Here is a 27,379-nt window from a genome sequence, read left to right as displayed (position 1 = left end):
TATTGTTGAAAGAGGCACTGAAGAGATAGCAAAAGCAGTCCTGAGCCACTGACACCACCCCTGCCCCACCCTTAGTAGTGGCAGCATGGTGCAGAGAGCATCTCTGGGTGCTGGGGGAGGGATAACACAGCACTTGTGAGGCCTTGAACTCAGTGCTGCCTGGTTAGAGCAGAAAGAAAAACTGGACCAAGCTCAACTAATGTCTAACCATGAAGAGAGCAATTAAACCAGCCCTAGCCAGAGGGGAGCTGCTGATTCTAGTGGTCAGAACTTGATTTCTCAAAAACCGTGCCACCAAAGGCCAAAGTGCTCTGTCTTCTCTAGTGATGAACTAGGCTGAAAGACAGTGGACTGGGGGTGGCATGTGACATAATGAGACAACAGCTGGGATGGCTAAGGGAGTGCTGGCATCACTTCTCCCCTAACCTTAGGCTGCACAGTTCACAGCTTCAAAAGAGACCACTTCCTTCTGCCTGAGGAGAGGAGAGGGAAGAGTGGGGAGGATTTTGTCTTTCATGTTGGGTACCAGCTCATCCACAGCAGGATAGGGCAGTGGTCAGAGTCATGAGTTCCTTGTTCCAGGTCCTAGTTATCAGATGACATTTCTAGACAAACCTGTGGCCAAAAAGGAACTCACTTTCTTGAATGAAAGGACCCAGTCCTGACAGCATTCATCATCTGCTAACTGAAGAGATTTGAGGCCCTGAATACCAGCAGTGATAGCTAAGTATTATGTTGAGAGCTATGGGGGAGCCTCAGAGACTTCCTGGCTTCAGATGCCAGCATGGCCATAGTGGGGTAGAGCACCAAACACACTCTTTGGGTCCCTGATTCCAGGACCTGACTCTCAGACAGCATTTCTGGACCTGATCTGGGCCAGAGGGGAGCCCACCACCCTGAAGGGTGAGTCTCAGGCTAGGCAGCATTCACCACAAACTGACATAAGAGACCTTGGGCCTCAAGGGAGCATTGGCGATAGTTTGACAGTACTCCTTGTGGTCTGGGGTGGCAGTGGCTATGAGTGAGGCTCCTCTGCCTTTGGAAAGGGGAGGGAAGATTGGGAAGAACTGTCTCTTGTGGTCTGAGTGTCATCTCAGCTGCAGTACAATAGAATACCGGGTAGACCTCTAAGGTTTTTGACTCTAGTCTCTGGCTCCTGGATGGCACCTCTGCCTCTACTGAGGGCTTGAGGACTTTTGCTGCCCTGAAAGGGAGCACGGGCCTGGATGGCTTTGCCACCTGCTCTATGTAGAACCCCAGTGTCTTCCACAAACATAGGCAGTAGCTAGGGAATGATTACTGCAGGCCTTGAGTGAGACCTAGTGCTGTGGTGGCTTCAGGTCTGACCCAGCACAGTCATACTGGTAGTGGCCATGGGTGTGCTTGTGTCACTTCACCCCCAGCTTTAAGTGGCTCAGAACAGAGTGAGACTATGCTTGTTTGGGACAAAGTAAGAGAAGAGATTAAGTCTATTCCTGGTAATCTAGAGAATTCTCTCAGAACTTGTCCAAGACCAACAGTTGATACCTCTACAACTCTAAAAGAACCACAGCATTACTGGGCTTTGGTTGTTTCCTAAAGCACATGTAGCTTAGATCACAACACCCAAGTCCTTTCAAATATCTGTGTAGTCTTCCCAAAAAGGACGGGTACAAATAAGCCCAGAAATCGACAACTACAATAAATACCTGGCTCTTCAACCCCAAACACCAAACAACATTTACTAACATTAACACCATCTAGGAAGACATGACCTCACCAAAAGAACTAAATAAGGCATCAGGAACCAATCCTCAAGAAACAGAGATATGTGACATTTCAGATAGAGAATTCAAAATAGCTGTATTGAGGAAACTCAAAGAAATCGAAAAGTACACAGAGAAGGAATTCAGAAGTTCATCAGATAAACTTGTCAAAGAGATTAAAGTAACTTAAAATAATTAAGCAGAAATTCTGGAGTTGAAAAATGCAACTGGCATACTGAAAAATGCATCTGAGTTTTTCAATAGCAGAATAGATTAAGCAGAAGAAATAATTAGTAAGCTTAAAGACAGGACTTGACTTTCCAAGACTTGACTTTTAGATAGGATTTCTGGACCTGTCTTGGGCCAGAGGAGAGCCTACTGCCCTGAGGGGTGAGTCCAAGGCCAGGCATTATTCACCAGAAGCTAACTTAAGGGACCTTGGGCTTTAAGGGAACATCAGCAATAGTCTGGCAGTACTCCTTGTGATCTGGGGTGGCGGTGGCTATGAGTGAGGCTCCTATGCCTTTGGAAAGGGGAGGGAAGATTAGGTAAAACTCAATCTTTCTATTTGAAATATGCAGAGGAGATAAAAAATGAATAAAAAACAATGAATCAAAACTACAGGACCTGGAAAATAGCCTCAAAAGGGCAAATCTAAGAGCTATTGTCCTTAAACAGGAGATAGAGAAAGAGATAGGGATAGAAAGTTTATTCAACAGGATAATAGCAGAGAACTTCTCAATCCTGAAGAAAGGTATCAATATCCAAGTACAAGAAGGTTATACAACACCAAGCAGAGTTAACTCAAGGAAGACTACCTCAAAGCATTTAATAATTAGTCTTCCAGGATGGGCACAGTGGCTCACGCTTGTAATCCCAGCACTTTCGGAGGCCGAGGAGGGCGGATCACGAGGTCAGGAGATCGAGACCACGGTGAAACCCCGTCTCCACTAAAAATACAAAAAAAAAAAATTAGCCGGGCGTGGTGGCAGGCGCCTGTAGTCCCAGCTACTCAGAGAGGCTGAGGCAGGAGAATGGCGTGAACCCGGGAGGCAGAGCTTGCAGTGAGCCAAGATTGCGCCACTGCACTCCAGCCTGGGTGACAGAGTGAGACACCGTCTCAAAAAAAGAAAAATAAAATAAAATAAAATAATTAGTCTCCCAAAGACTAATTTTTCATACAAATAAAAGCTGACGGATTTCATCAATACGAGACTGGTCCTACAAGATATGCTAAAGAGGGAACTTACTCAGGAAGAAAAGGACATTAACGAGCAATAAGTGATTACCTGAAGGTACAAAACTTACTGGTAATGTAAGTACACAGAAAAACACTGAATATTATAACACTGAATCTGTGGTGTGTAAACTGCTGTTTTCCTAAGTAGAAAGACTAAAAGATGAACCAATCAATAATAATAATTACAACAACTTTTCAAGACACAGTACAGTAAGATATAAATAGAAACAACAAAAAGTTTGAAAGTAGGAAAACAAAGTTAAGGCATAGAGTTTTTTAGTTTTCTTTTGGCTTGTTTGTTAGTTTGTTTATGCAAACAGTATTAAGTTGATGTCAGGTTAAAATAATGGGTTATAAGATAATACTTGCAAGCCTCTTTTAACCTCAAACCAAAAAACATACAATGGACACACAGAAAATTAAAAGCAAGAAACTCAATCATATTAACTGAGAAAATCACCTTTACTAAAGGAAGACAAAAAGAAAAGAAATGATGAAGAGAACAATACAAAAAAAAAAGACAACAAATAACAAATTGGCAAGAGTAAGTCTTCACTTATCAATAATAACATTGAATGTAAATGGACTAAACTCTCCAATCAAAAGATGTTGACTGGCTGTTAGATAAAAAACCAGATCTATTGATCTGTTTCTTACAAGAAATACTTTGCCCATAAAAATACACATAGACTGAAAATAAAGGGATTGAAAAAGTTATTCCATGTCAATGGAAACCAAAAATGAGCAAGAGTCACTATACCTATATCAGACAAAATAGATTTCAAGACCAAAACTATAAAAAGAAACAAAGAAGGTCACTGTATAATGATAAAGGGGTCATTTCAGCAAGAGAATATAACAATTGTAAACAGATATGCAACTAACGATGGAGCAACCAGATAGATAAAGCAAATGTTATTAGTGCTAAAGAGAGACACAGGCCCCAATGCAATAATAGCTAGAGACATCACCACTTCACTTTCAGCATTGGACAGATCTTCTAGACAGAAAACCAACAAAGAAATAGCAAATTTAATCTTCACTATAGACCAAATGGATCTAAAAATATGTAAACAACATTTCATCCAACTGCTGCGGAATACATATTCTTTTCCTAAGCACATGAATCATTCTTAAGATAGACCATATGCTAGGTCACAAAACAAGTCTTAACACATTCAAAAACACTGGAATAATGTTAAGCATCTACTCTGATTACAATAGAAAAAAACTAGAAATTAATAAGAAGACAAATTTTGGAAACTATAAAATACATGGCAATTTAAAAATATGCTCCTCAATGACAAGTGAGTCAATTAAGAAATTAAGAAGAAAATTGAAAAAATTATTGAAACAAATGATAATGGAAACACAACATACCAAACCTATAGGATACAGCAAAAGCAATACTAAACAGGAAGTTCATAGCTATAGGTGCCTATATCAAAAAAGAGGAAAAATTTAAAATAAGCAATTGAATGATACATCTTAAAGAACTAGAAAAACAAGAGCAACCAAATCCCAAATTAGTAGAAGAAAAGAATAAGAGCAGAAATAAATGACATTGAGATGAAAAAATTCAAAACACCAATGAAACAAAAAGTTGGTTTTTGAAAAGGTAAACAAAATTGACAAACCTTTAGCCAGTCTGAGAAAAAAAGAGGGAAGACACAAATAAATAAAATCAGAAATGAAAAAAGAGACATTACAATTGATACTGCAGAAATTCAAAGGATCATTAGTGGCTACTATGAGCAACTATATGCCAAAAAATTGGAAAGTCTAGAAGAAATGGATAAATTCCTAGACACATATAACCTACCAAGATTGGACCAGGAAGAAATCCAAAACCTGGCAGACAAATAACAAGTAACAAGATCAAAACCATAATAAAAAGTCTTCCAGTAAAGAAAAGCGTGTACCCTGATGGCTTTGCTGCTGAATTCTAGCAAACATTTAAAGAACTAATACCATTCAAATTCAAACTATTCCAAACATAAAGGAGGAGGGAATATTTCCAAACTCATTCTATGAGGCCAGTATTACCCTGATACCAAAACTAAAGACACATCAAAAAAAAAGAAAACTACAGGCTAATATCTCTGATGAATACTGATGCAAAAATCATCAACAAAATACTAGAAAACCAAATTCAACAATACATTAGAAAGATCATTCATCATGAACAGGTGGTATTAATCCGTGGGATGCAAGGATGTTTCAACATACCCAAATCATCATATCAACAGAATGGATAGAAACCGTATGATCCTTTCAATTGATGCTGAAAAAGCATTTGACAAAATTCTACATCATTTCATGATAATAACCCTCAAAACACTTGGGATAGAAGGAACATACCTCAACATAATAAAAGCCATATATGACAGACACATAGCTAGTATCATAATGCATTGGAAAAAAACTGAAAGCCTTTCCTCTAAGATCTAGCACATGACAAGGATGTTCATTGTCACCACTGTTATTTAGCATTTTCCTGGAAGTCCTAGCTAGAGCAATCAGACAAGAGAAAGATATAAAGGGCATCCAAGTAGGAATGGAAGAAGTCAAATTATCTTTGTTTGTGGATTATATGATCTTATATTTGAATAAACCTAAAGATTCCACAAGAAAACTATTGGAACTGACAAATTCAGTAAAAGAAGACATACAGACGGCAAACAGGCATATGAAAAGATGCTCAACATCATTGATCATGAGAGAAATGCAAATCAAAACTACAATGCTATATTATCTCACCCCAGTTAAAATGGCTTATATTCAAAAGACGGGCAATAGCAAATGCTGTCGAGGATATGGAAAAAAGGAAACCCTCGTACACTGTTGGTGGGAATGTGTATTAGTACAGGTGCTATGGTGGTTCCACAAAAAACAGCGCTGCTTCCTTATGATCCAGCACTCCCACTACTGGGTACATACTCCCAAAAAAGGAAATCAGCATATTAAAGAGATATCTGCACTCCTATGTTTGTTGCAGTACTGTTTATAATAGCTAAGATTTGGGAGCAACGTAAGTGTCCATCAACACATGAATGAATAAAGATAATGTGGTACATATACACAATGAAGTACTGTTCAGCTATAAAAAAAGAATGAGATCCTGTCATTTCCATCAACTTGTATGCAACTGGACATCATTATGTTAAGTGAAATAAGCCAGGGACAGAAAGGCAAATATCACATGTTCTCACTTATTTGTGAGATCTAAAAATCAAAACAAACGAGCTAATTGACATAGAGAGTAGAAAGATGGTCATCAGTGGCTAGGAAGTGTAATGGGAGATTGGAGAAAGGTGGGTATTGTTAATGGATGCCAAAAAAATAGAAAGAATGAATAAGACCTACTATTTGATAGCACAACAGGTTACTATAGTCAGAAATATCTTAATTGTACATTTTTAAATAACTTAAAGAGTATAATTGCCACTTTGGGAGGCTGAGGTGGGCGGATCATGAGTTCAGGAGATTGAGACCATCCTGGCTAATGTGGTGAAACCCAATCTCTACTAAAAATACAAAAAATTAGCCAGGCGTGGTGGCAGGTGACTTTAGTCCCAGCTACCTGGGAGGCTGAGGCAGGAGAATGGCATGAACCCGGGAGGCGGAGCTTGCAGTGAGCCGAGATCACACCACTGCACTCCAGCCTGGGCAACAGAGCAAGACTCTGTCAAAAAAAAAAAAAAGGAGTATAATTGGATTGTTTGTAACTCAAAGGATAAATGCTTGAGGTGATGGAGATCCCATGTTCCATGATGTACTTATTTCATATTACATGCCTCTGTCAAAACATCTCATATGTACCATAAACATATACACCTACTATGTACCTACAAATTAAATATTAAAAAATTAAATTAAATGCAAATATTAATAGCATCCCCAATTAAAAAAAACAGATGGTGATATTTGATTAAAACGTAAGACAAAACATAAAGTCCTTCTAAGAAATGTGCTTTGGATATAAGCCAAATAAATTCAAAGTATAAAGACAGAGAAAGATATAGTCCTCTCCCGATATCCACAGGGGAATGGTTTCAGGACTACCCTTCTAATACCAAAGACCACAAGTATCAAGTATCTGATATAAAATGGGATAGTATTTGGATATAACCTATGCACATCCTCCCCTATACTTTAAATCATCTTTAAATTACTTATAATAGTTAATCCAATATAAATGCTATGTAAATAGTTGTTTATTGTTTTTATGTGTACTAGTTTGTATTGTTGTATTGTTATTTTTATTGTTTTTAAGAAAATATTTTTTATCCCAGATTGGTTGAATCCACAGATGTGGAACCTGTGGATACAGAGAAATGACTATATACCATATGAAAGCTAATGTAAATAAAGCTGGGGTGGCTATATATTAATATCAGACAAAGTTGACTTTGGAGCAGAGAATAACCCTAGGGATAAAAAAAATTATTTTATAATGCTAACAGGACTAATTCTTCAGGAAGACATTAAAATCCTAAATATTAGTTCAGATAATAACAGAAGTACAAAATATATGAAGCAAAAATATGATGTTATTGCAAAAGAGAAAAGATGTTCACAATCATAATTTTAGGTTGTATTACTCTGCTCTCAATAATTTATAAGACATTTGAACAGAAAATCAGTAAAGGTATAGAAAACTTGAACAACACAGACAATTGATTTGACCTGATGTTTATTGAATACTCCATCTAAAAACAGCTGAATATATACACACTTTTCAAGTGGACATGGCACATTCACAATAATATACTATATTCTGTATTACGAAACAAGTCTTGATTTAAACGTGTTTAAGTCATACAAAGTACATTCTCTGAACAAAATGAAATTAGAATGCAAATCAATAAATAACAGAATGGTATCTGGAATGTCTCCAAATACTTGGAAATGAGCACATCTAAATAACCCATGGGTCAAAAAAGAAGGCAAATAGAAATTTTTAATGGCATGAAATAAAAATACAATTTATCAAAAGAAAACGAAAGTATAGAAATTATATCAAGAATGAGAGAAGTGATCTTACTATAGTTCCCTAATATTAAAAGGATAACAAAGGGGAAATATATGAACAAATTAGCACCAATAAATTTAATAACTTAGATGAAATTGGAAAATTCCTTGAAAGATACAAGTTAGGAAAGCTCACTCAAGATAAATAACCTGAATAGCTTCATATTTATTGAAGGAATTGAATTGTGGTTAAAAAGAAACAAAAAAACTTTTACACACACACACACACAAATTCCAGGCCCAATGGCTTCATGGATAAATGCTATTATCTATACATTTATACATTAAAGAGAGAAAATAATTCTAGATTTATAAGAGTTCTTCCAGAAAATGGAGACCACTGTCACTTTGATACAAATCCAGACAAAGACAGTCCAAAAACTACAGACAAGATCTTCATGAATACAGATGTAAAAATTGTAAACAAAATTTCAACAAATCAGCCTAACAATATATAAAAAGGGCAACACATCATGACTAATGGAGTTTATGAAAGAATGCAAAGGTTGATTAACAATAAAAATTAATAATGGAATAGTGGAGCAAGTCTTCCAGAAATCTGATTCTATATAGAAGCAAGAACACTAGCACAAATCATCAAAAGCAACTTTTTCAGAACTATGGAAATTAACCAATGACTTACAAAAATTTGAGGAGTATCCATTCCTGAAAAAACAGCTGTGTTGTGGTGAGAATAGCAAGGTTTGTGGTGTTTATCTTGCATTTTTACTATCCCTTCTTCCCCAGTTTTTTTGGTAACCTTGAAAAATGAAAGTCTTGCAACCACAGTAGCTGTGAAAAACAGCAGCCTAGCAGCTACCAGAGGGGAAAAACTAGCTTCGGAGGGCCCCAAAAAACCCGATCCCCAGAGAATTGTCACTATTTGGTTAAACAAACAGATTAATAAAACCCAATAGAGTCCAGAAGTAGATCCAACATATATGAAAAACATTTGATAAATGTTCAAAGACTATTCAGTGATGAACAGATAGTCTTTTCAACAAATATTGCTGAAACATTTGTATATTCAAATATAAAAGCAAACAAAACAAGCAAAAGTAAACAAACTTTAATTCATATAATGCATACTTTACAGATTCAAAAATTAATTTAAAATAGCTCACAGACCTAAATGTTAAACCAAAAACTATAAAACTGCTAGATGACAATAGGAGAAAAGCTCTGTGATTTCTTAGATGAGACACCAAAAGCACAATCCATAGAAAAAATTAATAAAATTAATCAAAATCTAAAATGTCTGTCCTTTGAAAGACACTAATGGAATAAAAAAGACAGATTATTGATAGGAAAAGTATTTGCAAAGCATTTATATGACAAATAATTGTTATCTAGAATATATAAGATTTTTCACAGCTCAGTAATAGAAAACAATTCCAGAACACATAAGCAATATATTTTTACAACTTATTTACCAAAGAAGATATATGGATGGTGAATAAGCACATGAAAATATCCTCCACAGCATTAACAGTTAGGGAAATGCAAATTAATATATAATAAGATTCCATTATATTCTTGTTAGAATATCTGAAATTTAAAATTCCAGCCCTACCGTACTGGGCAAAATAGTGTTCCCTAAAAATCTGTGTCCACTTGGAACCTGAAAATGTGACTTTATTCTTTATTGCTTATGTGTTCTGGAATTGTTTTCTATTACTGAGATTTGAAAAATCTTATATATTCTAGATAAAAATTCTTTGTCATATAAATGCTTTGCAAATATTTTTCCTATCAATAACCTGTCTTTATTCTGAAATAGGTTTTTTGCTGGTGTGAACAAATAAAGGTGAGGTCATATAGAACTAAGGTTGGCCCAAATCTAATGATTAAAATCTGTGTTAGTTTCCTGGGGCTGTCTTAACAAGGTGCCACAGACTGGGAGTCTTAAACAACAGCAACTGACGTTCTCAAAGTTCTGGAGACTAGAAGTTGAAGATCAAAATGTCAGCAGGATTGGTTTCTTCTAAAGTCCCTAAGCAAAGAATTTGTTTCAGGCCTCTCTCATTGACTTGTTGGTGACCATCTTCTCCCTTGTCCTCACATTGTCTTCCTTCTGCATGTGTCTGTGTCCAGATTTCCTCTTTTCATAAGGGTGCCAGTCATATTGGATTACAATCCACTCTAATGACCTCATTTGAACTTAATTATGTTTGTAAAGACCTTATTTCCAAATAGGGTTGCCTTCTCAGCTAAATTTGGGGAAGAATTGTATGTTGAAGTCCTAACTTCTAGTAGCTGAGAAGGCAACCCTATTTGAAAATTCAGCCCATAATTGAGCCCATATCATTGTCTTTACAAGAAGAGGAAAATTTGAACACAGGAATACATGCAGAAAAGATGACTGTGTGAAGCCAGAAGTTTGAAGTTATCCTGCCATAAAACAAGGAAAGTCAAGGATTTTCAGCAACCATCAGAAGTTAGAAGCAGCAAGGAAGGATTCTTACCTAGAGTCTAGTAGGATCTAGCCAACACCTTGATTTCAGACTTCTAGCTTCCAGCACTTTGAGAAAGTAAATTTCTGTTACTTTAGGCCACTAGTTTGTGGTTCTTTGTTAACAACAACCCTAGGAAATGAGTAGACATACCAACTGTGTGGGAAGATGTGGAGGAGCTGATGGAAATGTGAAATGGCATAAGCACTTTGGAGGAGAGTTTGCTAGTTTCTTAAAAAGTTAAACATACTCATTCTATATGATGCCAGAAAAAGGGTCCTGATCTGGACTCCAAGAGCAGTTTCTTGAATCTCATGCAGGAGAGAATTTGAGGTGAATCACAGAGCACAGTGAAAGAAACAAGTTTATTGGAAGCTACTCAGCTACAGAGCAGGATGTCCTCAGAAAGCAGGAGGAGGAGCACCATGCCCTTTGTTGGTTCCTTTACTTATAAGAAACTATTAGGAGCTATAATTAAACTTGGAATGCACCTATGTGCATACTAAAGGTAGTGGCTATTGGTGTTACTGATAACCTTTAATCCTTCAACCTAAACTTACTCATTAATGTTATCTTTAAGTAAAGGGTGCTGTATTCTTAGGACGTCTGGATATTCTGCAGGCTTGGTGACAGATATTCTGTATGGTCATAAATATTCTGTAAATATAATTGGTGGTCAGCTTGGGATGTAGATATTTTCAGACCATAAATATTAACCTTACAGGTGCCTTGTGAGTGCCCAACTACTCACTCTAAGATGGAGTCACTCTAGTCATCATTTATTAAACCAGAGGCCTGGTAAGCAGGGGTTCCTCTAATACAGCTATTCCACTCTTATATATTCACCCAAGAGACTTGAATGCACATGACATACAAAGACTTCTGCATAAATATTTGGAGCATTTTCTTTTGTAATAGCTAAAAACTGTGAAAAATCCCAAATGCTTCTTAATAAGTGAATTGATGAATATTTTTCAGTATACTCATATGATGTGTCTCTGCAATAGAAAACAAATGAACTACAAATACATGCAACAACATAAATGAAACTAAAAATAGACTGAGTGAAAGAAGCCAGATAAAAATGATTATAAACCATATGTTCCATTTCTATAAATCTCTAGATAATTCAAACCAATCTGCATTGACATAAAGTGGATCAGAAGTTGTCCAAGGAAGGAGGAGGCAGGGAGAGGTGGTAAAGAATTTCTATGAAGTGTCACAAAGGAACGTTTTGGGGTTGTGGGTGTGGACACTATCTTGATTACAGTTACTGTTCTGTGGGATTGTCACACCTGATCAAATTGTAGACTCTAAGTATGTTCATCTATTTATGTCAATTATACCTCAATAAAACTGTTAAAATATATAAAAATTAAAAAAATGTGATGGTGATCAGGAGAAAATTAGAAGAAATATCAGAGTGATGAACACGGATCAGATATTATAGTGTACCATAGGCCAAACTAAATAGTTTTGACTTTCATACTTCAAGTGAAAGAAAGTAATTGACAGTTTCTGAGCATGATAGTTGCAAGATCTGGTATATATTTAAATATATCACTCTGGCATTATATAATGAATTACCTGTTGAGAACGAAAGAAAAAATATTGAGAGGTGACAATGTGCCAGCAGCCCTCGCTCGCTCTCGGTGCCTCCTCGGCTGCGGCGTTCACTCTGGCCACGCTTGAGGAGCCCTTCAGCCCGCCTCTGCACTATGGGGGCCCCTCTCTGGGCTGACTGAGGCTGGAGCCGGCTCCCTCTGCTTGCAGGGAGGTGTAGAGGAAGAGGCACGGGCGGCAATCAGGGCTGTGCAAGGAACTTGCGGCCAGCGTGAGTTCTGGGTGGGTGCGGGCACAACGGGCCCCGGGCCCTGCACTCCGAGTGGGCCCTGGGCAGTGAGGGGCATAGCACCTGGGCCAGCAGCTGCGGAGGGTGCTCCAGGTCCCCCTGCACTGCCAACCTGCCTGTGCCGTGCTCAAATTCTCACCAGGCCTCAGCCACCTCCCCTCGGGGCAGGGCTCCGGACCTGCAGCCCGCCATGCCCAAGTCCCCCACCCCCGCCTCAGTCCCCGCCATGGGCTCCCGTGGGCCCAAGCCTCCCTGACGGGCGCCACCCCCTGCTCCGCGGCACCCGGTCCCATCGACTGCCCAAGGGCTGAGGTATGCAGGCATGCAGCATGGGACTGTCGGGCAGCTCTGCCCGCGGCCCTGGCAGGGGATCCACTAGGCAAAGCCAGCTGGGCTCCTGAGTCCGGTGGGGACTTGGAGAACCTTTATGTCTGGCCAGAGGATTGTATGTGCACCAATCAGCACTCTGTGTCTAGCTCGGGGTTTGTGGATGCACCAATCAGCATTCTGTATCTAGCTAATCTGGTAGAGACTTGGAGAACTTTTGGGTCTAGCTAAAAGTTCAATCAGCACTCTGTGTCTAGCTCAAGGTTTGTAAACGCACCAATCAGCACCCTGTGTCTAGCTCAAGGTTTGGAAAAGCACCAATCAGTGCTCTGTGTCTAGCTAATCTAGTGGGGTCTTGGAGAACTTTTACCTCTAGCTAAAGGATTGTAAATACACCGAGCAGCACTCTGTGTCTAGCTCAGGGATTGTAAACGCACCAGTCAGCTCTCATAAAACAGACCAATCAGCTCTCTGTAAAATGGGCCAATCAGCAGGATGTGGGTGGGGTCAGATAAGGGAATAAAAGCAGGCTGCCCAAGCCAGCAGTGGCAACCCGCTGGGGTCCCTTTCCACAGTGTGGAGGCTTTGTTCTTTTGCTCTTTTGCAATAAATCTTACTACTACTCACTCTTTGGGTATGCACTGCCTTTATGAGGTGTAGCACTCACCGTGAAGGTTGGCAGCTTCACTCCTGAGGCCAGTGAGACCACGAACCCACCGGGGGGAATGAACAACTCTGGATGGGAGGAACGAACAACTCCAGATGCGCGCGCCTTAAGAGCTGTAACCCTCACTGCGAAGGTCCACGGCTTCATTCTTGAAGTCAGTGAGACCGAGAACCCACCAGTTTCAGACATAATATGAGACATGTATGTGGGTTATTTTAGCATGACAGGCAAATAATAATGGTGTCTAGCACTGACAATAACGAAGGAATAGTAAGGAGTAGTAAGACTTGGTATATATATTTGAAGGAAGTCTACAACACTTGCTGGTACATTGGGGGAAAAGTGTAAGCAAATTAAGGGAATTAAGGGTGATTCTCCATTTCGGGCCTAAGCAACAAGGTTAAATTGTGTGCAATTAGGAATAGAGAAGACTAGGGAACAGACAAATAAGAGGGAAATAAATAATGTTAGATTTTGAATGTGTTTCCTTTGGAAAGCCTACTAAATATCAGAGTGAGTATCCTAGTAGGCATTTTAATATATTTGGTCTGGAAACCCAGACATAAGTCAGGACTAATAACATAAAATGGAAATCAATTAACACAAAGAAGGCATTTAAACTTTGGTGACTGAGCAAAATAATCTAGATAGACTCTATGATTAGAAAGGAAGAGACAGGTAGGAATTGAGAGCTGGACATCCCAATATTTACAGGTGAGAAAGAAGATTTCAAATATCAACTTAATTTTCCTGCTGTCTCTTAGAGTTATCGCTTTCTGACCTTTTAAAAATACATATTCTCTATCTTTTTTATATAGTGATATTTCATAGTAACTATCAGAATTTTTTTTTTGCACTCATATGCTTCCAGATATATTGCCCTTTGGATTCAAATATCAACTCTTATTAATAAAATCTATTCAGTATGAATAATTATCTCTATATGCACAATGATATTCTCATCTTAAATTTAGCATATATAAAATAAGATCCAGAATTTCAAGCTCACAGTATACCAGCTATAGAAAATAAACTCATTTAGCTTCTCTGTGCTTCAATTTCCTCACCTATTAAATTAGGATAAAACAACCCTTTCTTATTAGGTTGTTTCAAGAAGCAGATGGATTGTCACGTGTAATACATGTGCTTAAAACAGTGACTAGCATATGATAAATATTCAGTAAATTTTGCCATTATTTATTTCGACAAATGTTCTCTTCTCCTACTCACATTTTAGTGAGGGTAAACTGACCAAGATGCCATAGAAACAACTCCATAATCACAGTAAATTTACACATGAAAAAGTCATTTCTTGCTTGGCTGAACATATTGTGAGAATTAGAGGACATTTTATGATTACTTCTATCTATCAAGTTCCTTAAAAATACAGTTCACACATGGTGCTCCAGCCATCTCAATTCTAGACCTCCACTGTTATCAGATCAGGGAAGAAACATTTCAGAAAGTTGCATGCCTCTTTTTTTTTTTTTTTTTTTTTTAATCCCAAAAGGAACACATGTCATTTCTGCTCATAGCTCATTGCGAAGTTACGGGACACCATCTAGCAGCAAGAGGCTTGGGAAATATGAGAACACACATAGATATTTGGTGAGTGTTAAATGTCTGCACTTCATCTAAGACATCACCAGTCACTCTGAAAGCCAAGGTGAAATCTAGAATTTATTTCTGACTTCTCTCCTTCTCTCTTCATCCATATATTTTTTTCAACTAAGCCTTCTCATTTCCTCCCCTTAATGTGTCTGAGATGAGCTTTCTTCTCCAGCGGACATAGACTCTTTATAAAGGAAAAAAACACAACTGTATACTCTCCACATGCAACATTTTTGATACGAAGTGTGTGGACTTTTTTCCAACACCAACCCATTCTCCAACTCTTGTATGAAGGGGGCCAGCCCCTCCGCAACCTGTGGGTGTTTCTTGTTAGGTGGGAAGAGAGACTGAGAAAAGAAATAAGACACAGAGACAAAGTATAGAGAAAGAAAAGTGGGCCCAGGGGACTGGCGCTCAGCATATGGAGGACTCCCACCGGCACTGGTCTCTGAGTTCCCTCAGTATTTATTGATCACTATCTCTACCATCTTGGGGAGGAGGATGTGGCAGGACAATAGGGTAATAGTGGGGAGAGTGTCATCAGGAAAACATGTGAGCAAAGGTCTCTGTGTCATAAATAAGTTTAAGGAAAGGTGCTGTGCTTTGATGTGCACATACACAAACATCTTGGTACATTAAAGAACAGTATTGCCACTAGCATGTCTCACCTCCAGCCCTAAGGCAACTTTTTCCTATCTCAGTAAATAGAACATACAATCAGGTTTTACACGGAGACGTTCCATTCCCAGGGATGAGCAGCAGACAGATGCCTTCGTCTTATCTCAACTGCAAAGAGGCCTTCCTCTTTCACTAATCCTCCTCAGCACAGACCCTTTACGAGTGTCGGGCTCGGGGACGGTCAGGTCTTTCCCTTCCCACAAGGCCATATCTCAGGCTATCACATGGGGAGAAACCTTGGACAATACCTGGCTTTCCTGGGCAGAGGTCCCTGCGGCCTTCCGCAGTGTATTGCGTCCCTGGGTACTTGAGGTTAAAGAATGGCGATGACTTTTACCAAGCATACTGCCTTCAAGCACTTTTTTAACAAAGCACATCCTGCATTGTATATCAATTGATGTCCTAAATTCAATGACACTAACTACCTGGAGTTAGTGCAGACTCCACAGGTTAAGGACACAGTCCCACAAGGTTGTTCACCACTTCAGATGCCAGTCATAAGTAGTTACAACATTTCTGTCTGACTTGACTACAAATCAGGGGTTCCCATGACCCCTGCTCAGGTTAGATATTGTGCTATGATAGTTCATAGAACTCAGGAGAGCATTTACTTAGATTTACAATGGATATGATAAAGAATACAGAAGAAGAGTAAGATGAAGAGATACACAGGGAAAGGTCTGAAAAGTCCCAAGCACACAAGCTTCTGTCCCTGTGGAGTTGGGGTATGCCACCCTCCTGTCACTTGGATCTGTTCACCAACCTGGAAGCTCTACAATCCTGAAGCTCTCCTTGTTTATTTTTCATGGAGGGTCCATTACACAGACATGATGGATTAAATCATTTGCCACTGGTGACTGAACTCAATCTCCAGCCCCTTTCCCTTCCTCACAGATTGAGGAGTGGGGATGAATGCACCAACCCTCTAATTATGTGGTTGGTTATTTTGTCAACCAGCTCCTCCTGAAATTAATAGCAGCTTGTTCAGCCGTGAGTCATCTCATTAATATGCAAAAAATATATACTTACCCCTCCAGAGATTCCAAGGGTCTTGTATCAGAAACCAGGAACTAATATCAAATACTATAACAAGAGAGGCTCCTATCATCCCTATCACTTGATAAGTTACAAGAGTACTAGGAGCTCTGTGTCAGGAACTGGGAACAGAAACCAAATATATATTTTTGTTACATCACAACCCTTACATAGTATTCTGTTTGATCAGATTCCAGCTGTCTGCACTGTAATCTGTCCTCCTCAGTGCTTCTAAAGTTACAACTATAAAAATATGACTAGGGGATTTCTTTGTACAAAACAATTCTGGTTTTCTACATTTCCTATAATTGGAACAGTCACATTCTTGACATTGGTGGCTAAGCAATAAGAAAAAGAAAGTACTATGTGGTTTTGTACCAGCAATTAAATGCTCTGGCATGGAAGTGATACACCTGATTCCCACTCAAAACTTACTGTTCAAAACTGGCTTAAACAGCCCTTAACAATCTAACAATTCATTTCTGTTCATTTTTATGACCTCTGTACCCTAGTTTTTTCTTATGTATTTCGACAATTTTTTACTGCACACCTACTATGCTCAAGGATCATATTCACATTCATTTTTTTCATGCTTTACTCATATTCTTGTCTACTAAAAGAATATATTTTGCTCTTCATTTAAGGCCAGACAAAAAATCCTTTAAGGCATGATTTAACTTTACCTATGCAAGTGTCCCCAAATATCTCTTCTGTACCCATCAGAGGCTAAATTAATCTCATAGCATGTTGTTCATTTTTTGGCACAGTGTTAATACCTGAATTACTGTAGGTATTGATTAGTCTACTCGATGTTGCAGACTGTTAGCACCTTAAGGGTGAGGAACTGGGATAATTCATCTTTGTAACACAAATTATGTACTTGGCACAAATTATGTACTTAAAGTTGTGAATTGAACTAAAAGTTTGGCAACAATTCTATAGAGTTAATGCTTGAGGGAACACTTCACAATTGAAGTGCTAAATATAAAGCCTTTCCACAATTAGGATTTTACTCCATAAATCACTACTCTGTAAGTAAGCTGTGGTAGATGCATTGGCTTGAGCATTTCAATATCCATTCCCACCTCTTTCTAACTTGCTTTCTGAAAATGCAGAAGTGACGAATTTGTAAGACAAAATAAAAATACAAGATTTTTTATGCCCATATTTCTAGTTTTAGTTTACATTCCTCAAATCAGATACATTTAAATGAGACTTGAATTACAAATCTTGACTTAAGAACAGAGAGAAGAAGGACACAAAACATCCATTTCTATATATTCATGCGTGTGTGTGTGTGTCTGTTTTAGTACAAGTGTTGTGGTTCTGAAGCAAGGAGCTATATTAGTGACTTCCTGATTCAACATGCAGTTCTCTGACTATGTCAGGAAAAGTGGCTTCCTTGAAAGACCAGTTCTGTTGTTGACTTGGAAGTTACTTTTGGGATCTCAATCTAAAGCCTCTCGATAATTCAATAAAATATTAAATACATCCCAATGCATTATTTTTTCCTTATACTAACTTCAGTGGGTTCTGTCTTTGCTAATAAACTCTAACCAAGAGTAATTGGCACCTGAAAAAAAGCTTCAAGGAAACGGGCATCTGGTATTTAGCATCTGACCTGGTTGTGTTTGAAGCAATTAGGATCCTGCTATTGTCAGAGTATAGAACATTGTTTTTCCATTGTATGAGATAAACAGCATTAAATGATTAACTGTAGTCTATTGGGAGAAAGTGTCTATTGAAGTCAAGTATTTGGTAAGCTGCTGAGCTGCTGCAATCTACTCTTATGACAAGAATGAAGAATGCATGAATTCTAGAAGGAGCAACTGTTCTAGAGAATTTAGAAAAGAAAAAGGAAACTAGCCCAAGTTTCAAAGTACTACTCAAGACATTGTCACAGGTACAGAGAATGTGAGTGTCCTAAAAATTGTAATCCCTTTTTCTGTGTAGACAAAGGCCTAATATGCATATTAATCAATGTGTTAGTCAGAATAGACTAATCCATGCTTCATTAACAACCCCCCAAATCTAGGTAGTTGAAAACAAAAGTAGTTCAAGCTACATAGCCATTGCTACTGAGATGAATGTTCCCTTATCATAGTTTCTGTTTATATTTATTAGTTTTTCTTCCATGAATGTTGAGATAATTTCCGATTTACCTCAAGACTTAGAATAATGTTAACTATTGTGGCTACCTTAAAGACATGCCTATTCTTAAGACCCAACACTGTCACCTACTGCACCATTTGCATATTTGTGGAGAGAAATCTTAGTGTGATCTGGGATAACATTTATTTATCATAGTTAATTAACAATTTTTCTAACATATCATGGAAATGAGGAAAATGTATGGGAATTAATTATGAATGTGGTGGATCAAGGAGGGAAAAACACAGTTTTATATAAATATTATATATTTATAGATAAATACATTTACGAGGCTGCACTTATAAGGGGATCTGAGTATTATTTGTAACTGAGCCAACCAAGAGTTATTCTGTTTCCTTGATTTGTTTCTTAAACATGGACTCAAAGATGGCTTGTGCAAAACTGTTGAGATTCCAAAATGTCCATGATACAACACAGAAAAGAGGATCCTAATATCTCAAAGAGATAACAGTGTTGAAGTGGCTTAATTGTGTATAATCCACTTATATATCTGCTAGTTGTGACTCCTGGAGTATTGAGAGTCCTTTCACCAAGACAGTGAGAAATGCATTGGTAAGGAAAGCCATAGAACACTATTTACTATTTTTGGTAGGATAATAATGAGGGTTGAATTAATATGCCTTTTGATTTTATTGAGTATGATGAGTTCTTAGCATTTAGAGGCTAGGTGGGAATGTTTAATGGCCAGAAGCAAGGGCATCATGGTTTTCATAATAGGTAACAGTGATAATAATCAGAATTTCTCACAATTGTTCCCGAAATACTAGATTTAAATAGATGCAGCAGACCACTGATGTCTTACTCTAATGTTTATTCTTATAAATACAATCTTTAAAGTACTTTTTATATTTTACATAAAGATTATAATCTTTATAAATAGAAATGTCCTAAAATATTCAGGAAAAGTAAAATTGCCACTCTAGAAGTCTCTGAACTCAGTGCATCTACCTGTATAGAATTCCTTATTTAATCAGTACATTCTGCTTCTGAACAATGAATTTGTTTTCCAGCCAAAGAAGTGGAGCAATTGGTTTACACCAATGGAACTCACCAATCTCACGCTATCACTGGCGAGTAACTGGTTAGATCCCTTAAAGATCCTGGGGTTGTCATATTTAGAAAAAAACATTTCCAAAGTATGGCATTATAGAAGAGACATAATATTTTATAAATCTGGGACCAACATACAAGGCTAGACTAGTTCTCCTATGGCCAAACCACGTGGACTTGGGTTAATGCGAAAATAATTGCGGTTTTATATTGTGAATTTTAAATTATTATAACTAGGCTCAAACACATCTTTATTAATCGAAGTAGGAACCATTACAATTGACACATTTTTCCCAATAAGAAATAAGTTTGTTTATTCCTGTAGCTTAAAATTCTGTGCTTTGGGATTCGATGAACTCTTGGAAAGTGTTTTCTGCATCCTGCTGGTTGTGGAAGCATTTTTCCTGCAAAAAGTGGTTGAGATGCTTGAAGGAGTGGTAGTCAGTTGGTGAGAGGTCAGGTAAATATGGCAGATGAGACAAAACTTCATAGCTCAATTTATTCAAGGACATGTTGGTTATGCAACATGTGGTGGGGTGTTGTCATGGAGAAGAATTGGGCCCATTCTGTTGGCCAATGCCAGCTGCAGGTGTTACAGTTTTTGGTGCATGTCATCAGTTTGCTGAGCATGCTTCTCAGATGTAATGGTTTCGTTGGGATTCAGAAAGCTGTAGTGGATCAGACTGGCAGCAGATCACTGAACAATGACCATGAGCTTTCCTTGGTGCAAGTTTGGCTTTGGGAAGTGCTTTGGAGCTTCTTCTCAGTCCAAACATCATTTGTCATATAAAATCTACTTTTCATCACGCATCACAATCTAATCGAGAAATGGTTTATTGTTGTTGCATAGACTAAGAGAAGACGACCCTTCAAAATGACAATTCTTTTGATTTTCACTCAGCTTATGAGGCACTCACTTACCAAGCTTTTTCACCTTTCCAATTTGCTTCAAATGCCGAATGACTTTACAATGGTTGACATTGAGCTCTTTGGCAACTTCTCGTGTTGTTGTAAAAGGATCATCCGATGATTGCTCCCGATTGGTCATTGTTGACTTCTGATGGCCAGCCACTATGCTCCTCATCTTCAAGTCTCTCGTCTCCTTTGCAAAACTTCTTGAACCACCACTACAGTGTACGTTCGTTAGCAATTCCTGGGCCAAATGCATAGTTGATGTTGTGAGGTGTCTCCACTACTTTATGGGCCGTTTTGAACTTGAATAAGAAAGTCACTCTAATTTGATTTTGATCTAACTTGATTTCCATAGTCTAAAACAAACATAAAATAAGCAGCAAGTAACAAATGATTAGCAAGAAAACATAAAGTGAGAAATGTGCATTGATATGATATATAACATAACCACATTTAAGAATGTATTCCAATATCAAACACCAACTTTCAACAGTGCAAAATCCACAATGATGTTTGCACCAATCTATTAACATTCCTTATGTCACATCTAATGACTAACTCACAATATATTAGATTTTCTTCCTATCTCTGTACCACAGAGCTCTATTGGTTTAGAGTTCTTAGATAAATGTTTCCACCAGGTGATCCAATGGTGACCCATTGAACTTGTCATTGAGATTATCAGCTGGTCATTTGGGCTGCTTATGCTGGTGGATCAACTGGTCAAAAAGTAGGGATAGTACTATGCCACCTGGGATGACAGGTTGTGATTATCATGAGCAAGTGGGCTTGTTTTGACGCAATAGGAGTAAGGAGAAGTATTTCATGTACTGTCATTTTCAGTGAATTTGGTTCATGGAAGACTGGAGTAACAACACATATACAGTAGAGTCAAGTGGTGGATCCTTTGGGAATAAAGTTTTGGGTCACTCCAACAGGTAAAGAATTCTGACAAGTAGAAGCTGTCCCTAGGGACAAAAGAAATATAGAAAGGCTGATGGAAGAAACAAGTGGTACATCTATTAACTTATTACCACTTACAAAAATGGAGACTGAAGAAGCTACCCATATATGACCACTTACAAAAATGGAGACTGAAGAAGCTACCCATATATGTGTCTACAGTGCCTGTATATTCACCAAATTTGTTTTGTTTTTCTCTCCCTTTGTCCAACTACCTTAGACAGGATATATTGGTTTTACATTTACCCCTAGCTAAACATAATGGCTATTACGATCGGATTTTTGTAGAACTGGAGAAAAAGTAAACATCATGCTGAATGTGCCATTTCATTAATGTTTGGGTAACATTTCAATTGCATGAAGAATATTTATATTTATTATGTGGGTACCTATTAATACCAACTATTATTTTTCAGAAATTTAAGAATGAAAATAGGCTATTGAGTAGAAACTCTGTTAGACTGTAATATATATACAGTATTAATATATTAATGATCCATTTTAACTGCTTTCTATAAAAATTTTTATGCAAAAGAGGCACAAAATCTAAGAAAAAAATCTAATCTTTCTTAAACCTAGAATTTCAAATATTAATCTAAGTATGGCAAATCCTATAGACAAACCAAATTTGCCTTTGGAATTATATGGAATTCCATATAAAAATGGATGGCTTGGGCCATCCATTTTGCTAATGAAGATTACAGCAGAGGAAGTGTGGAGCTTTCTTACCAATCTGAGTTGCTCGCTTCTAGAACAGATTTTTGGTAATAGTTTCTAAAAGATCAGGTTAGAGGCACGTCCTTCAGCTTCCCTAAACTTCTGTAAGCATTTAATGCTCTACCAAAAAGCCCTTTCTGCTACCACAAAATAAAGTGGATTCTTTTCCCTGCAACTGAACTTTGAATCATATATTAACTGAATGTTTAATACTGACTACAGTAACCTCAACCCAGCAAAAAACATGTATAGAATTAATGATGTTGTTAATTATAATACATTTTAAAAGAACCATGGTATAACCTCATACTGAACTTTTAAAATCGCTGACATTGTCTTTTCTGTGACTAATAGAAAATCTACCACGAGTAAAATAATGATGTTCATGGGATTAGAGCTAATGTTTTTTGAGCACTGCCTCTGTGCCAGGCAGGAAACCAGACACATCAATAGTTGAGATAGAAATAATTGTCCTTTTTATATAGATAAGAAATCTAAAGGTCAAAGAGCTTAAATGGCTTTCAAAATCATATAGGGAGAAAGTTACACTTATTGCAACATAGGTCTATTTGACTTTTAAGTTTGTGATCTTCTCTTGCATCACACATTTTTTTCTTTTTTTCCTTTCCTTCTATGTGCCATTACTGTATTGAAATATAGAGAATGGAAATTGCAAACTCTTAAAGCAATCCTGGCAGAGTTAGGCTTTTACATTTAGTTTTTACTATACAATTTTCTTATCTATCTCCATTTTAAAGCTCCCCAATACAACAAAATAGAAAATAATACATATATATACACACAAATATATATAGTAAATATATATAGCAAAATTCATATTAAATATATATACACACACACATTAAACATAAGAGAATATTTTTAAACCTCCAGGCAATGTTTACAAATCTTATGGGGGTTTACTCTACTTCAGAAGGTTTATGTAAATACTTAAAATACTGAATAGAATTACAATACTTTATGTGAAAGATTATAGACATAATTTATTTCTGTATACTTCTAGAGTTATATTTTCTTTTCTTTTTGGTTTTAGAGAAAATAAACAAAGTGACTTCTGGTTGGGAAGGCCTTCACAGAGATACCTTTATTCATTTGCTGGCTGATAACACTTCACTTTTCATTGCTATAAGTTTCAGATCTTTTCTGTTCATTCCTGGCCAGGCTCTTCTTTGTTAAGCACAGCTCTGTGACAGACAAAGTGACATGATCATTTTCACTGAATCTAGCTTCCATTTGCCTGCTTTTGAGTGTTTGCTGATTCTTTTCATCCTTCCTGTACCCTCTATCCACTTTTTTCATGTTCTTCCAAACAGTATTCATACGACAGAAAAGCTAACGTGATTCCTTGATCTGAAATGTTGAAGAAATTCTTATTTGTCATTTAGTTGACAATGAAATATATATAACATCTTTTTACATGTCTTTACTTCTAAATTGGCATAGTCCTTTTATTGCCAAATAATATTTCAAATTATTTAAGAGTGGGTATTTTATTCACTCACCCTATTAGGATATATTATAGGTATTAACTGACCAGGTCAGTGCTACAAAAATCAATTATATCATGAAAACATTCAAAGATGTTTTTTCTGGACCTCCCTGACATCACCACTGTGCAGCACTATGAAATACTTTTAATAGCTCAGGTTTAATAAATCAGTATTACTTGTGTTCAATAGGAAGTTTTTTTAACTATGCTATTTTCCACTCTGGTGATTGAGAGAAATGAAATATGTGCTCTAGTAAGAAAAAAAATAAAAATAATTAAAAATAATGTGACAAAATAATTTCTCTGGTGTCCTATTCAAGTAAAATTTTTTTAAAAATAGAAGAAAAGTGCAGAGACTGCCTCAACTCATTTTCTGCTAATCTAGGAGTAATTCTTCCCCAGGAGAACTTATCTCAGATTTTTGTCTTAAACACTAAATGAATGATGTGTAAGTTGCATTATTCAAGAGGCTACTTAGAGGGCATTAAGTGCTTTCTATTTCTCTATAGAGAAAAATGAATATATAGCACTATATTAAAGACAAAACATAATTTCAGGGAAGGAAGGGACAGCAGACATCTAATTCAGACATTTATTAAAACTGTGTTTGAGGCTGGCTGCAGTGACTCATGCTCGTAATCCCAGCACTTGGGAGGCCAAGGCAGGAGGATTGCTTGAGGTCAGGAGTTTGAGACCAACCTGGGCAACGTAGCTAGACCCTATCCCTATAAAAATACTAAAAATTAGCCATGCATTGTGGCATATGCCTGTAGTCTCAGCTTCTTGGGAGGCTGAGGTGGAAAGATTGCTTGAGCCTAAGAGTCAGAGGCTGCAGTAAGCTAAGATTGCACCACTGTGCTCTGGCCTGGGTCACAGCTTCAAAGGACAGACTGACTCTCTTGTTTAGGACTAATGCAGCCAGTGACCTGATGGCGAAGCCAATGCTTATTTACAATACTGAAAATCCTAAGGTCCTTAAGAATTATTTTAAATCTACTCTGCCTGTGCTCTGTAAATGGAACAACAGAGGCTGGATGACATTTTATTGAATATTTTAAGCCCACAATGGAGACCCACTGTTCAGAAAAAAAAAGATTCCTTTCAAAATATTACTGTCCATTGACAATGCACATGTTCACCCAAGTGCTCTGACGGAGACGAACAAGGAGATGAATGTTGTTTTTATGCCTACTAACACAACGTCCACTCTGCAGCCCAAGGATCAAAGAATATTTTGACTTTAAAGTCTTACTATTTAAGAAATGCATTTATTAAGTCTATAGCTGCCATCAATAGTGATTCCTCTGATGGATGTGTGCAAAATAAAGTGAAAACCTTCTGGAAAGTGTTCACCATTCTAGATACTATTAAAAATATTCTTGATTCATGGGAGGGGTTCAAAATATGAACATTAACAAGAGTTTGGAAGAAGTTGATTCCAATTTTCATGGAAGAGTTAGACTATTGCATTTCTTTTGGAAAGAAGTTTTCTTAGGTAAGGAAATTCCTGAGAGAGTCCCTCCCAGTGCTTTGGGAAAGAGGATCAGAGAGAGGCAGGCAGGGGAAAGTCAGAGAGAAACCTTAGTTTTGAGACTTATTTCTGAAGCCTTTCAATTTTCAAAGCACTCAGCATGCCAAAGTGCCACATTTTGGAGAACTGTTTTTCCCACTTCAATAATGCCACTTATCTTAAAGACTGAGCTCAGTTGTAACTAACTTCACGAGGCCTCTGTTACATTTCTTCAGAAAGTGTGCCATTTTGTGCATATCAGTATCATCACTTTTCTCACTTTATTGAAATTTTGTGTTCAGATGTCTATTTTTCCCCACTAGACTATAAACTTTTCTGAGAAGAGCAATCTTGTTGGAGACAATTTTGTATTTTTAGGACCTTATGTAATGTTTGGCATTTTAAAAGACAGAGTTTGTATTTGTTAAATTAATAAAAGAATGAATACCAGATAAAGTGGCTTTTCTAATATTATAATACTAGTAGGTGGCAGAAAAGAACTTAGTTCTCTCTGAATAGTAAACTGACAATGATGAAGATTACCTTTTTAGAGAAAACCAACTTGTATCAATACTTATTAAAATGCTTCCTTAAATTAAACTCATCAAACCCCAGATATTGATGGGAACAGAAGCAGTTTTATTTCTGAACTATGAATAAACCCTTGATACTCTATCAGTTAAGGTGCATTCTACCTTGAAAGTACTTCCCTTTATTGGAAGCTTTTGTGTTCTTCTCCACTGAACAGCTTGCATCTCCCTGCACTTAGCTTTTGGCTTGCTTTGAAGCTGGCTACATCGACATACCCAGTCTTCTTTCCAATTTAATAAATAGGTATTGGCTTATTGGAACCACCTAATACAGGGGTTGATTCTGCCAGGCCTTGCCTCTCGGGTGAACCTGATTCAAACTGAAAATAAAATTACAAGCACAAAAGCGATAGCTCTTTTCCTCTCTATTCTTATAACTTTTCATGTCAAAAGAATAGAAATGTAATCCAAGAGTCAGAAATAATGAATTGTCTCTTGTTCTTCCTATATAACTTCTCTTCTCTCTCTTCTAACTCCTCCTTTGGCTACTTAATGATTCCATTTTCTACACAACGTGGTTGTTCATTTGAGATCTGGCTGTTTCACTACAGTGAGAACTGGGAAGGTATGATTTTCAAAAATAGGCTGAGGTATGATCTGTGTAGGGATATAGGAAAATAATAATAATCATTATAATTTATAATCACCTACTATATGCCACTTTCTCATGTATATTGTCTTAGTAATTCTACTATAACCTTGTAAGGTTATTTTTGCCAAATGAGAATCAGGTTCAGGGAAATTCAATCATTTCCCAAGGCATATAGTTGGGCTGATATAAATGCAGAATGTGTGTCCCAGACACTTTGATTCCTGTGTCCATGCTTTTGTCCCATATTTCACTCTTTACATCAGGACTTAAGCCAGAACAAGCCCGTTCTATAAGACATCATGAGAGCATTTTAACCAAAAAGAGCCCAGTGTGCAGATGTGTTCTTTAGAAGAGTTAAAACATCCTTAGACTATTTTAAACCCTCAATAAAGTAAGTAAGGGGTATTTGGGAATGGTCCCTTTTGGAACTTTATAGAATGTGTTTTCTATTTCTGTAGGCTCTGTTTCTCTGTGCTAATGAAACTCATTTTGAATCACTTTGCACAGTATGTTTTCTAATGGAATATCCAATAGTGTATAAGCTTAAGCTGTTAGAAATATGCCTACCATAAAATGTAACTTGATTATTTGTGTCATGCCATCTATAGTTATCAACATCCACCCCAAACCAATACCACACATGTGCCTTCTCTTTGTTGTCTGGATTATACTAAGTTACTTTCTGATTTTCTCACTCATTCTATCTTCCTTTAATAGTTTA

General features: G+C 37.3%; 1 long non-coding RNA gene across 1 annotated transcript in view; it reads left to right on the top strand.

Moving 5' to 3' along the window:
* LOC134731628 (uncharacterized) overlaps positions 1–27,379 on the top strand; it is a 324,197-nt gene that overhangs the window by 39,383 nt on the left and 257,435 nt on the right. The gene's annotated exons all lie outside the window — the stretch shown is intronic.

Source organism: Symphalangus syndactylus, chromosome 10, assembly GCF_028878055.3.
Source record: "Symphalangus syndactylus isolate Jambi chromosome 10, NHGRI_mSymSyn1-v2.1_pri, whole genome shotgun sequence".
NCBI classification, from domain to species: domain Eukaryota; kingdom Metazoa; phylum Chordata; class Mammalia; order Primates; family Hylobatidae; genus Symphalangus; species Symphalangus syndactylus.
Note: the sequence above shows the minus strand (reverse complement) of the source record. Positions and strands in the feature narration are given on the sequence as shown.